Source organism: Microtus ochrogaster, unplaced genomic scaffold, assembly GCF_000317375.1.
Source record: "Microtus ochrogaster isolate Prairie Vole_2 unplaced genomic scaffold, MicOch1.0 UNK24, whole genome shotgun sequence".
Classification (NCBI taxonomy): Eukaryota; Metazoa; Chordata; class Mammalia; order Rodentia; family Cricetidae; genus Microtus; species Microtus ochrogaster.
The window spans coordinates 5,194,956-5,208,883 of record NW_004949122.1 but is presented as its reverse complement, the minus strand read 5'-3'; the positions used below and the strand labels follow the sequence as shown (position 1 = coordinate 5,208,883).

The window sequence follows — 13,928 nt, the reverse complement described above, 5'->3', positions numbered from 1 at the left end:
AAGAATAGCTGGGCGATGGTGGCGCACGCCTTTAATCCCAGCACTCGGGAGGCAGAGGCAGGCGGATCTCTGTGAGTTCGAGACCACCCTGGTCTACAGAGCTAGATCCAGGACAGGCTCCAAAGCCACAGAGAAACCCTGTCTCGAAAAACAAAACAAAACAAAACAAAAAAAAAAGAATAAAACACTTGGGATGCAGAGTCAGAAGAATAAGTTTAACACTACCCCGGCTACAGAATGAGATCTTTTTTAAAATATTTTTTTATTTATTACGTATACAATAGTCTGTCTGCGTGTATGCCTGCAGGCCAGAAGAGGGCACTAGACCTCATTACAGATGGTTGTGAGCCACCATGTGGTTGCTGGGGATTGAACTCAGGACCTTTGGAAGAGCAGGCAATGCTCTTAACCGCTGAGCCATTTCTCCAGCCCACAGAATGAGATTTTTGTCTCAAAATCACAAAACCAAACATTTTTGCAGTTTCTTCTTCCAAAGCAGTGGTTCTCAACCTTCTTAATGCTGTGACCCTTTAATATACATCTCATGTTGTAGTGACCACCCCCAACCATAAAATTATTTTGTTGCTACTTCATAACTGTAATTTTGCTACTGTTATGAGTCGCAATGTAAATATCCTGGTAAAGAGGATATCTGATATGCAACACCTGTGAAAGGCTTGGTGAGGACCATTCCCCTGCCCCATGGGGTCAAGACCCACAGGTTGAGAACTGATGTTCCAAGGTCTACTGTAGGCAGCCTTTGCCTTTAGAAGATCTGAGCACAGGGAAGGTGGGGCACACCTGTAACCCTAAAGCTTAGACGGTGGGAGGAAGATCGAGTTCAAGGTCAGCCCCATCTATTATTAGAGAATTTGAGACCAGCCTGGTCTCACAGGCCTACAAGACACCCAGTGTCAATAGTAATATTGAAAGAAATCAGGATCATGAGAGCTGCATCAATTAAATTGAAAGAACCAATAATGTCTACATAGACTGAGAGAGAGATGTTAACAATTAAAAATATAATGTTTGGGGGCGTTTTTGGTTTTTTACAAATCTTCAGTGATTTCTTTCCAGTTGTGAAGAGAAGGTGCAGGATCATCACTGTCATATTCATTCTCCCACACTCGGATAATGGAGTCCCAGTGTGGTTATGACTAGGACTGGATGATGATGGGATTCAGGAAAGCTGAGAAGAGACCAACAGCAAGTGAAGAGCTACGGTAGCTATCAGAAAACCAAACCCCTGGGAGCTATTTCTGGGATGCAATCACTCTAGTGTGACACACAGTTTGGGTCTTGACCACTCCCCCGATAAAGCAGGACAGAGAAACTAGAAATTCCAAGGCAGATCATACAAATCGTATCTTAGCTGGATGTGATGCCTATGTGCCTGCATCTGGGACCTGATGGCTAAGTACCAGCACCTGGGAGGATAGTGAGTTCCGGGCCAGCCTGAGCTACACAGTTAGACCGTGTCTCTGACAAATAAATAAAATTCAAGTCTGGCTTCTAGATATCTTCCATTACTAGCCCAGCTTACACTTATCACTTCATAATTTATTGCTCACACCTATAACCCCAGCCTTGCGCTCTGTCTATATGCAGAGTTGAGGCCAGTCTGGGCTACAAGAAACTCGTCTCACAATGGAGGGAGGGAGGGAGGGAGGGAGGGAGGGAAGGAGGGAGGGGGAGGCTCAGCAGCTAAAGCACTTACTTTTCTTATCAATGACCTGGATCCAGTTTCCAGCACCCACATGGCTACCTACAGCTGCCTGTAACTCCAGCTCCTGGGGATGTGAGGTTGTCTTAGGATGCCATCTTCTGACAGCTGTCTTCTGACCTCCGAGGATGCCAAGCACATACGGTACACTGCCATGCATGCAGGCAAAAAACAATCACACACATGGTGCACTTATATACACACAGGCAAACAATCATAAAACAGGAATCTTTAAAAAAAGGAAGAGAGGAAAGTGGACAGGAGGGAAGGAAAGGAAAGAAGAGCCCATACATAAGATGTCTCAGTAGGGCAAGGTGCTTGTTTGCTCTTCTCGGCAGCCTTTTAATTACCTGAACCCACATACTTGAGACCCAGTTCTTGCTAGTTACACACACACACACACACACACACACACACACACACACAAACACACACTGAAATGAATGTTTAAAAAAATTAAAGAAAACCCCCTTATGGGGGCTAGAGATTACCCAGCAAAGGACCCAAATTTGGTTCTCAGTCCCTGTCAGGTAGCTCACAACCATCTGTAACTCCAACTCCAGAGAATCCAATGCCTCTGGCTTCCACAGGCACCTGCACTCACACGCACATACCCACATACAGACGTGTACACCCACACATAATTTGAGAGTAAAAATAAAGCTTCAAATTAAAAAAGCAAAGAAAAGGGGACTCCCTTAGGGTCTAGGTACTACTGATGACAGATGTAATGTTAGCACATCCTCTCCCTTCTCAAACATGAACGAGGGAAGAAAAAAAAGCTCTAACAGTGTGAATGCTTGCTCTATTCATCTTTTAAAGTGAATGGTTATCAATTGCATAGCACGGTTTATCTACTGCAGTATATTGGTATTCAACAGCAAATCTGTTTCCTTCCTTTCTGCCCAGTACTTTAAGATTAAGCTCAGGAAAATCTCCAGTCACCCATAACTGGCAGCCCAGCAAGATTAAAAAAAAAATACTCACAGCCTTAGGACCTGAAAAACCTTTCATTGATTCGTACACACTTACGAGGATATTTAACTATGCTAACGTGATATATTTAAGACTAAGAAGTTTTGGGCTGGAGAGATGGCTCAGAGGTTAAGAGCACTGACTGCTCTTCCAGAGGTCCTGAGTTCAAATCCCAGCAACCACATGGTGGCTCACAGCCATCTGTAATGAGATCTGGTGCCCTCTTCTGGCCTGCAAGCATACATGGAGGCTGAACACTGTGTATATAATAAATAAATAAATAAATGATCTTAAAAAAAAAAAAAAAGACTAAGAAGTTTTTATTTGCAGGGGTGGGGGTGGCAAGGTCGCTTACTATGTGGCCCCGGCTGGCCTGAACTCCTGAACTCACTCCGTGGAGCACAGATGGAATTGCAGGTGTGAACTACTACACCTGGATCATTCAACTTCCTAGTTACTTAAAAAAAAGGGGGGAAGGGGTATAGCTCAGTGGCAGAGCCCTGCACAAAGCCCTGGGTCTGAAGGGCCTATTCAGAAGTACTCTAGAGTAAATTACACTTGAAAAGAGACCAAGAAAAGAGCTACAATAGCTACCAGAAAATACCACAAAAAATAAATAGATGATCAGGGTGTGGTGGTGCACTCCTTTCACCTCAGCACTCAAGAGGCAGATCCCTGGAGTCTGAAACCAGCTCAGTCTATGTAGCGTTCCCAGTAGGCCAGGGCTACATAGTGAAATGAAACCCTGTATTAAAAACCATAAAACCATGAGAGAAAGAAAGAAAGGAAGAAAGAAAGGAAGGAAGGAAGGAAGGAAGGAAGGAAGGAAGGAAGGAAGGAAGGCAGGCTGGGTATAGTGCCTTACACCTGTAACACCATCATTCAGGAGGTGGAGGTAAAAGGATTACTCCAAGCTCCAGGTTAGCCTAGGCTACAGTGAGACTTTAAATCTCATTTAAAAAGAAAAAAAAATTTTTTTTTGTTAAGACCTGCGGCTATACTCAGTGGGAGAATGTTTGCCTAACATGCATGAAGTCCCAGGTTCAAGACAAGATCAGCCTTGATGATGATGGTAGTGAGGATGATGGGCTGGTATGGGAAGAAGATCAGGCCAGCCTAGACTGCATACCCAGCCCCTTGGGGCAGGAGAGTAGAAAACCAGACAGACCTAGAGTGGGGCTGGACAGATGGCTCAGTGGTTAAAAGCCCTGGCTCCTCTTCTAGCACCTTCATGGCAGCTCCAAAACACCTACAGAGATCTCATGTCCTCTTCTGGCCTCCATGGGCATTAGGCATGCACATGATACAAAATACATGCAGGCAAAAAACTCATACAAAATATATGCGTGTGTGTGTGTGTGTGTGGTGTTTTTTAATTTGACTCTCAACCTGAGAGATGGTTCAACAGTTAAGAACACTGCCCTTTCAGAGAACCTAGCCTGACTCCCAGCACCCACAAAGCATAGCAGCTCATAGCTGTCTGTAACTCTGGTCCCAGGGAATCAGATGCCCTCTCCTGGCTTCCTTGGTCAGCTGACACACAAGTGATCCATAAACATACATGCAGGCACAACATCCTTACACATAAAATAACATTTTGTTCTTACATCTGAATCTACCACTTAAAAAACTTTGCTCCAATCTTGCCGGGCGGTGGTGGCGCACGCCTTTAATGACAGCACTTGGGAGGCAGAGGCAGGCGGATCTCTGTGAGTTCGAGACCAACCTGGTCTACAAGAGCTAGTTCCAGGACAGGCTCCAAAGCCACAGAGAAACCCTGTCCCGAAAAAACAAAAAAAAACCTTTGCTCCATTTGACATGTAATTTCCTGAAATTCAAATTTCCTCCAGGGGTGATATCTTTTAGTACCTTCATTAGAGAATTGTTAAAAAATTACAGAGAAAGCACTTAGCACATCCCAACATGTAAGCAAGCATTCAATAAATGTTTGTTATTCTTGGTCTGCTTAACTCCATACACAGTAGGAGACGCTTGGGAGTTTTTCTAATACGCTATATGCACAGCCACAGCTTTAAAAGGCCATAAGAGGAAGCTGGTGTTAGGCACAGAAGCAAGCATCATTAATACCAGACTATGGAGGTAGAGTCAGGTGGATCAGGGCTTTGAGGGTAGGCTGAGCTACAGAGTGAGTCTGAGGCCAGCCTAAACTACTCGAGACCTTGTTTCACAAACTGAAACGTAACACAAAAGACAGGCCAGTCATTCGCTTGGCAGAATGCTTGCCTCGCATTCATGAGGCCCTGGTTCAGTCCCCAGCACTCATAAACTAGATAGACAAGAGCTGCTGCAATGCCAGCACTTAGGAGACCAAGAGAGGAAAAATGCTGAACATTCCAAACCAGCATGAGCCACATAGTGAGTACTAGCAAAGACCTACCAGGTCTACATAGCAAGACTGTCTCAATCAAATTCCTTACATCCTCTACCCTGCCCCAAACAAGAACAAGTGACAAGCTGGCTCATTATAAAGGCAAAATGAGAACCTTGCACCCAGAAGTTCCTCATCAAGAAAAGACAGCGTGGTTCTGGTTCACAGAGTCAGAGGCTGGTGGAGTTCCATGAGTTTGATTGAGGCCAGCCTGGTCTACAGAGTGAGTTCCAGGACAGCCAGGACTACAAAGAAAAACCTTGTCTGGGGGGGGGTGGGTGTAAAACAAACAAACAACAACAACCGAAAAAACATTAATAGAGGGCTAAGGTGTATCCAGTGGTAGAGCACTTACTTAGTGTGTGCTTACAAGAGGCACACAATTAGAATACTAGAGCCGGGCGTTGGTGGCGCACGCCTTTAATCCCAGCACTCGGGAGGCAGAGGCAGGCAGATCTCTGCGAGTTCGAGACCAGCCTGGTCTACAAGACAGGACAGGCTCCAAAGCCACAGAGAAACCCTGTCTTGAAAAACCAAAAAAAAAAAAAAAAAAAAAAATTAGAATACTAGAGTAAAGGTGAAGTCATACAGCAGGAGTTAATGATGGTCTGGTGTGATGGTACCCAGGCAGGGGAAAAGAACACTTTGACTCTGAAGACAACCTTAACTGCACTGTAAGACCCTGCTTCAAAGGAAAACAACAAGATTTTGGAAGTGAGAGTGTGGTTTAGTGGCAGAGGGCTTGCCCAGAATGCAAAAAAGCCCTGGATTCCAACCCCAACACTGCAAAAAAAGGCAAGTTTAAGTTCTATGTCAACTAATGATAGAAATTATCCTGTTATTATATATAATTTGTACAAGGTAGGAGTGACCTGGCCTCAAAGAGAGCACCTCTCACCTCAGAAGCTGAGGGAGGAGGATGACAAGTCTGAGGCCACCCTGAGCTCCAGAGTGAGACCTTGGTGGGGATACGGGTGTCTCTTACACTTCAGCTAGCAGGCAGGCCTTCTGGGTATTTAAATTCTATGAAAACTGCCATAGATTATTTTAAACAAAGCAAACTCCAACTGTGATTATAATTATAATTCTGGTTGTCTTAAATGCCAATTATTCAGATCTGAAAGATTCAATCCTTTAAACTAGTAATCTATAAATGTATCCAAACGGAGCTTCGACCTCTTGTTGACAGCCACTGAAAATGCCTTCCAGTGGCTCAGCAGGTAAAGAATTCATGGAATTCATGTCTTCAGTCTAGCAATCACTGTGGTTGACCACAGTCAACACTAAATTATTTGGACAATGCTGGTTGATCATCTAACTCCTTAAAGGCCTTCCATCTTTTCCCAACTTCACAACGGCCATTAATTACTTCAAATGACAGAAAAAGCACAATCTGTAAATATTACACAGTTAGGAAATATTCCTAGCTAGTTATTACAAATGCCCAGGACAAACCACAGTCAGGAATGTGGCTAAACTGTAGTTTAAAATAAAGCTTCTGGATTACCACTGATTTCTTCTAATCTACTTAATCCTCCAGTGCAGGCACGGATAATCAGGATCACAGTTCCCTCTAGGGCAAATGGTTACTTGTCTGGTGGTCTCCCCAGTGGCTGCAGCACTAGACCATCCACACCATAGAACAAGCAAGGGATGCCAAGCTTAGCCCCTCCTAGGTTTTCTCTAGAGGACTGTGAACTGGAGACCTGACTCTTGACAATACTAAAAATAGGACTGTTCAGTTCCAGCAGTGTATTATTCCAGAGGTCCCAATGAAGGACCTCAACCTCAGGTCACCTGCCCAATATTAAAAGAACTATTTTATAAGTCCACACACTTACTTATAACCCTAACGTTGTATAGCTGTGAGTTCCAGGCTAGCCTCGGCTAGAGACAGAGACCCTATTCCCCAACAAAGGAAAAAAAACAAAACAAAAGACAAATCAAAGATTTATATATTTTCTGAGGGAGTAAAAGAACCCTAAATCAACCATGTTCGGATGGAATCAAGTAAGTAACGGAGCAACTACACCTGCAATGCACTAAGGCAAAGGTAGTGTATTATCCCTTAGTCACCAGAAAACTATCTACATAAGTGTTGGAATAAAATGAGTAGGCTAGCAGAATGTATACAGAAGGCAAGAGAGCAGTCATGAGGAAAAGCTGAGCCAGGCACAGTGATGCATGTCTTTACTTTTTTTTTTTTTTTTTTTTTTTTTTTTTTTTGGTTTTTCGAGACAGGGTTTCTCTGTGGCTTTGGAGCCTGTCCTGGAACTAGCTCTTGTAGACCAGGCTGGTCTCGAACTCGCAGAGATCCGCCTGCCTCTGCCTCCCGAGTGCTGGGATTAAAGGCGTGCGCCACCACCACCCGGCATGTCTTTACTTTTTTATGTACTTATCTATTTTGGATTTTTCTGAGACAGGCTTTCTCTGTGTAGCCCTGGTTGTCCTAGGATCTGTAGACCAGGCTAGCCTCAAAATCAGAAGACCCACCTGCCTCTTGCCTCTCAAGTGCTAGGATTAAAGGCATATACCACCACACCCAGCTAAGTCCAGCTTAGGAGGCAGAGGTAGGAGACTCTGAATTCAACAGGCTGGTCTACATAAAGAGCTCTACGACATCCAGAGCTACATAAAGAGACCCTGTCTCCAAACAGAAAACAAAAACAAGAGGAGACAGAGGAGAAAGGCTGAGACTTCAGAACATGATCCCCACACTATCTGGCATGCTAACAATAAATATATGGGAATTCCATTTTATCACAGGTGGGGGTAGGATATGACTCACCAGGTAAAGGCACTGCCTGCCAAGCCTAACAACCTGAGTTTGGTCCTCAAGACCCACACAATGTGCCATGCAGTGGTGGTGCACGCCTTTAATCCTGCACTCAGCAGGCAGAGAAGGGCAGATCTCTGTGAGTTCTAGGCCAGCCTGGTCTACAGTGTGAGTTCCAGTATAGGCTCCAAAGCTACACAAAGGAAACACTATCTTGAGAAACCAAAAAGACCCATACAACAGAAGAAATGACTCCAGAAAAGTTGTTCTCTGTCCTCCACACATGCACTGTGACAGCCCTACACACACACACACACACACACACACACACAAGAAATGTATTAAAAAAACAAATGACCAGACACGACGATGTCAGGAAGTCTAAAATATCAGCACACTGAGACACAAGGATCTAAGTTCCAGGCCAGCCTTGGTACATATTAAGATCCATTCTCAAAGCAAATCAAAGCAACAAGAAACGTCTTTTAATTTAAAAATCTCTTTAGTCAGCCAGGAGTGGTAGTGCATACCTTTAATCTCAGAACTTTGGAGATAGAGATAGGCAGAGACCAGCCTAGTCTAATAGGAAGTTCCAGGATAGCCAGGGCTCCCCAGACACACCATCTAATCCCAGCCATGCATCTAATCTTTAAGACTTTTCCTCACTGACTACAACCTTGGGACTCAATTATTTAACCTGGAGATAACACAAAGACAATTATGGAATACATGCAAGAATATATCCACTAGTTAGGACCATTCTAAAAGGCCAGAGTGGAGCCAATGTCAGGACTTTGAAAGGCAGACTTTGATTACATTGGAGCAGGAAGAGCCCTTTCAGCTGGAAGGATACCTCTCACAGGTGTACAGGCATTGTGAACTGCCCCGGAGCATAAACTCTACTCAAAAAACAGCCCAAACCAACCAGGAAATACACGGGGAGGGGAGGGGAGGAGAAAATGCGAGAGTCAAAATCTAGGGCATAAGTAAAACGTGAGGTGGGGGAGAGGAAGGGAAAGGGATGAGGAGAACTGTCACACACATGCTGCAAACTGGGAACATCTGACACAGCTTTCTTGTTCTTCATCTTCATTGAAAATTATTCTTCTAAGACTTTGAATTCCAATGTATTCCCTAATATTTATTTCTACTAGACGTGCATACTTTGGGTTTGCTTTTGTGTTTTCTGAGACAGGGTCACATACTTTAGTAGTGCAGTCTAGCCTTTGACTCAAGGCCATCCCTCTACTTCAGTTTTGTGCACTGGGATTACAGACATGGTCCACTTCTGATTCTTCTATAACCTTTCTTTGCTTTCAGACCTCCTGAGCAATTTTCAGCACTGACAGTTCAGGCAGACACAGGGAGAAATCCTGAACAATTTGGCACTTTATACAGTATGACATGGCTGTCAAGTAAGTAGTCAGTAGAAACCAAATGACAGGGATTTTTCTCCAAATAGAGCAATTTGTGGTAATTGAAACAAATGATTGAGAAGATTACACACACATATTCATGTGTACACACACATATTTATTCTCACACATATACATATATATATATGTATATATATACATATATATATATATGTATAATGGAAGGTGTCAGATTAAAAAAATAAATTGTCTAATTGAACAAAAACTATAGGTAGGCATGGTGGCCCAAACCTACATTTCTCGCATTCAAGAAGTATGAGGACCACAAATTTGAGATCAATCTGGAACACAAAGAAGGGTTCTTTTTTTTTTTTTGCAGGGGGGGGTGTTTCGAGACAGGGTTTCTCTGTGGCTTGGAGCCTGTCCTGGAACTAGCTCTGTAGACCAGGCTGGTCTCGAACTCACAGAGATCCGCCTGCCTCTGCCTCCCAAGTGCTGGGATTAAAGGCGTGCGCCACCATCGCCCGGCCACAAAGAAGGGTTCTATCTCAAAAAATAAGTAAATAATAAAAAACAGCACGCAGGATAGGTAAGCCAGTTAATGTTCCAGGCCATGATCTGATTTGAGAATATCTCAAGGAAGACAGAAAATGTCTCTGTCATCAGAAAACTCATATATTGGAGGAACAAGATCGGAAATGAGGGAACAAGAAACCAGGCAGAGGTAGGCCTAGTGGCATACTCCTTTGATCCCAGCACACCACTGGCAGAGGAGGGGGTTGATATCTGTGAGTTTGAGTATAGCTGGATACATAACAAGGCCAGGCTAGCCAGAGCTATACAGTGAAACACTTGTCTCAAAAGGAAAAGACACAGACAGAGTAGGCAAAATAATTAGAAGATATGAAAATAAGGTTTGGGTTTTCTCTTAATGAGAAGCCTTTGGAACAATAGAATGGTAAAAAATGCTCCAATTGGTATGGTGGTACATACCTATAATCCCAGCAAAAGGGGGAACAAGCAGGAAGATCCTAAATTCCAGATCTAGTCCTGACCGTATTATATTTAAAATGCCTACAAATGGGGCTGAAGGGATGGCTCAGTGGTTAATAGCACCTATGGGTCTTACAGAGAACCTAGGTTCAGTTCCTGGTTTGTTGTTGTTTTTTTTTTGTTGTTGTTGTTTTTTAAGATAATTGTCTTGTCTCTCTCCATCTGTAGTAAAGGTAGTCTAGGACTCATGTGTAATGCAGGCTAGCCTTGAACTCTTGGTGATTCTCCTGCCTCAACCTTACAGGTATGCACCCATAAACCACCTCTCCAATCACCGTTCCCTCTCCTCTACACATAACCAGTTCTTTAACCCTTTCAGATTTACTTCCACAATCTACCATCTGCAATCCAGAACCAGAGGATCCAATGCTCTCTTGGCTTCCACTGGTAGCCTGACACTCACATGGTTCACACACATACATGCATATACATACATACAAGCAAGCAAAACACTCACAGTCATAAAACAAACTTTGAAAATAAAAAATAAATACAGAAGCAGGCAGATCTCTGTGAGTTTGAGGCCAGCTTGGTTGACAGAGTGAGTTCCAAGACAGCCAGAACTGTTTCACAGAGAAACCCTACCTCGAGAAACCAAAAACAAACAAACAAACAATAATAATAAAGGATGCCTATAAACAGAGCAAGGACAAGGGCCTGGATTCCAGCTCCAGGATTCCCCATACTATCCAGACCCCCCCCCCCAAAAAAAAGAAAGAAAAATATATAGGTCTAGATAGAGCAGAAGTTTGATGCTCAGGACTGGCGATAAAAATCTGAGTCAACAACATGTGATAATATTTAAAGAGGAAGAGAATGACGTCACTGAGAATGAGCACAGGTAAAGAAATGCAGAGGGACAGGCAGAAGGCCCTCAGGGATTTTGGATGTTTTCAACTCAAGGAGTAAAGAAGGCAAAGGAAAGAGGGAAGAAAGCCTTAAAACTCTAAGGCCTAGAAAGGTCCTTGGCATTTTACAATTCTCAGACCATACAGCTCCTCCACCAAGGCCTCCTCTTCCTATCTGCCACATATTTATCTAGACTCTATAAATTAAAAATCTGTAGAAGAGTGGATGGGGTGAAGAGGGGGAGGGAACTGGGAAGAGGGGAGGGAGGGAAAACTTCGGGTGGGATGTAAAAACAAAAATTAAGAAAAAACAAACAACAAAAATCTGAAGCTTAGAACTGGGCCCAACCCTTGGAGCCACAGCTATTTTGACTTTGACTTAGAGCAAGGTCTAGAATCGAAGCAAGCTGCCACTTCTGACCCTTAGCCTTTCCATGGTGGGTAGCAGGAGCAGCAATCCGTGAAGCGGACAAAGGTGGCCTTAAAGAACACTTAGGCCACAGGAGTTGCCTCTGCTTTCCATACAATTTGCTGACTTAAAGCCGGGCGGTGGTGGCGCACGTCTTTAATCCCAGCACTTGGGAGGCAGAGGCAGGTGGATCTCTGTGAGTTCGAGACCAGCCTGATCTACAAGAGCTAGTTCCAGGACAGGCTCCAAAACCACAGAGAAATCCTGTCTCGAAAAACCAAAAAAAAAAAAAAAAAACCTAAAAAAAAAAAATTTTGCTGACATTCACAAAACAAGCTGATCAGGAGACTTTATAGATCAACCTGCAGAAAAATGAAATAAAAGCAGAAAAGTGGGGCTAGGGATATTAGCCAAGCGCATGTTTATCATGTGTGTAGACCTGGGTTCAATCCTCAGCCTGCACACAGGGAAAAAGGAAGGGGAGGGGAGGGAAGGAGGGAGAGAAGGGAAGTCAAGGTGGCCATAGAGATGTAGCTCAGCTGGAAGTGCTTACTTACCTACCATGCAAGGAAGCCCTGAATTTGATCCCCAGCTCGGCATAAAAACAGGTGTAGTTCACAGGTGTGTGGTGGGATTCCAGAATTAGGGAAGTAGAGGCAGAGTTGCCCACATACAAGAAGCCAAAGCTACAAAATAAGCTACAGGTCGGCCTGAGCTACAGAGCAATATTCTGATTTTTGTTTGTTGGTTTGAAATACACAAGAGGGCTGGGAACAAATAAGCTCTGAAGTACAGCACTTGCCTAATATAACAAAGCCCTAGGTTTAAAAAAATAACATCCAACATCCAACTTGTTGTCGAGCCAACGATCTTTAGCACCACAAGAAAACCACCTGATTTTTCCACTTTGTAAAAACACCCTGAAGGTGGAATGTTCTAGTCCGTGTGTTAATCACAAGGGCAAACTAGAAATGTTTCTTCAGTCCTTTTGGCTTTAGTGAATACTATTTCAGTTTTACACTTTCAGGGTTTTGCCTTCTGAAACTTGGGCACCATCCTAATCCAAAGTATTTGATCGCCGCCAAATTATAGAGACTGTTCCTACACGCTTTTGCTTTCTTTTTTAAAAGTGTGTGTGTGTGTGTGTGTGTGTGTGTGTGTGTGTTTGCCGGCTAAAAGCTAACCTCAGGTGTCCATCTCATTTTCCTAGGGTGCCAGGATTCTGACAGGCTGGCAGGTCCACCAGCAACCCCCAGGACCTACAGAGCACTGGGATTACAAGTGGATGTGCTTCACAGAGTTCTGTGATGCAAATCCAAGGCCAGCTTACTCTATAGAATGAATTTTAGGCCATTGAAGGCTAACACCTCAAAACTCTGTCTCATAAAATCCAAAACAAAATAAAACAAAAATCCTCACACACAAAGTAGCACAAAATCAGCAAGTGATAATGAACTCCTGGAAACTCAAGACTCCATGGCGATGTTATTAGGAACCATATTTCCAAACATCCATTCAACACTTCCAACACTTCGGAATAAATACTCATCTAATTTAATTATGATGACTTCACCACACAGTAAGTAACACTGCCCACAATGATGTTTACAAAAGCACTTGTCACTCCCTTCGGATGTAGCAATGAAGAAAAAAAAAAGGAGTATGTTTCCATACTCTTCCTGTGTTTATACTCTGTAACAAGTGACAATTTAAGTGCCACTTCAGATGGGTTAAACAGCAAAGCAATTTTGATGGGTTCTATGGCCCTAATTCACTCGTATCTGAGAGAGGTTTCCAAATCAGCCTTTGAGAAACTACAGAATTCTAGGAAGAGACTACAGAATCCCACTCTGGCCGCTGTAAGATAACAGGCTCCTGCATTAAGCAACTCGAGTTGAGCGTATTGCAATTCTAGAGCAGTTCCGAAATAAAAGTATTCCCAATGCCAACCTGCACGAAGGAACTAGTCAGCGCCAGCAAGGATGCTGCAGCGGGCTGCTCCCAAGAGCTCCTGTCCACCGAGTACCTACAGCAGGGTAAGCTTGGCCTCCCGCAACCCCAGGAGGTGAGTATTCACAATTCCCGCTCCACGTCTCCCTGGAGTATTTCAGTCAAGGCCGCGGGACGCGTCAGCGGCGGCACCGGGACTCTGACCGGTCCGAAGCCGGAGAACCCAGCATCGCGCCGCGAACGCGGCGCTCAGGCACCTGAGGGTCGGCAACAGCTGGGCGTCCGCACCGACGCCAGCCGGGCCGCTCTGCACCCGCGCCTCTTATGATCGCTCCCCAGGCGCTCTGCGCTGTTCGGTGTCCGCTGCCCGAGGCCTGGGCGCCGCGTACCTCAGAGCCCGCGCGGCCGCGGCCAAGCCCGGCAGGAAGC

General features: G+C 44.3%; 1 protein-coding gene across 1 annotated transcript in view; it reads right to left on the bottom strand.

Moving 5' to 3' along the window:
* Window positions 1-13,928, bottom strand: part of Pik3cb (phosphatidylinositol-4,5-bisphosphate 3-kinase catalytic subunit beta) — a 108,700-nt gene that overhangs the window by 94,463 nt on the left and 309 nt on the right. The window lies entirely within an intron of this gene.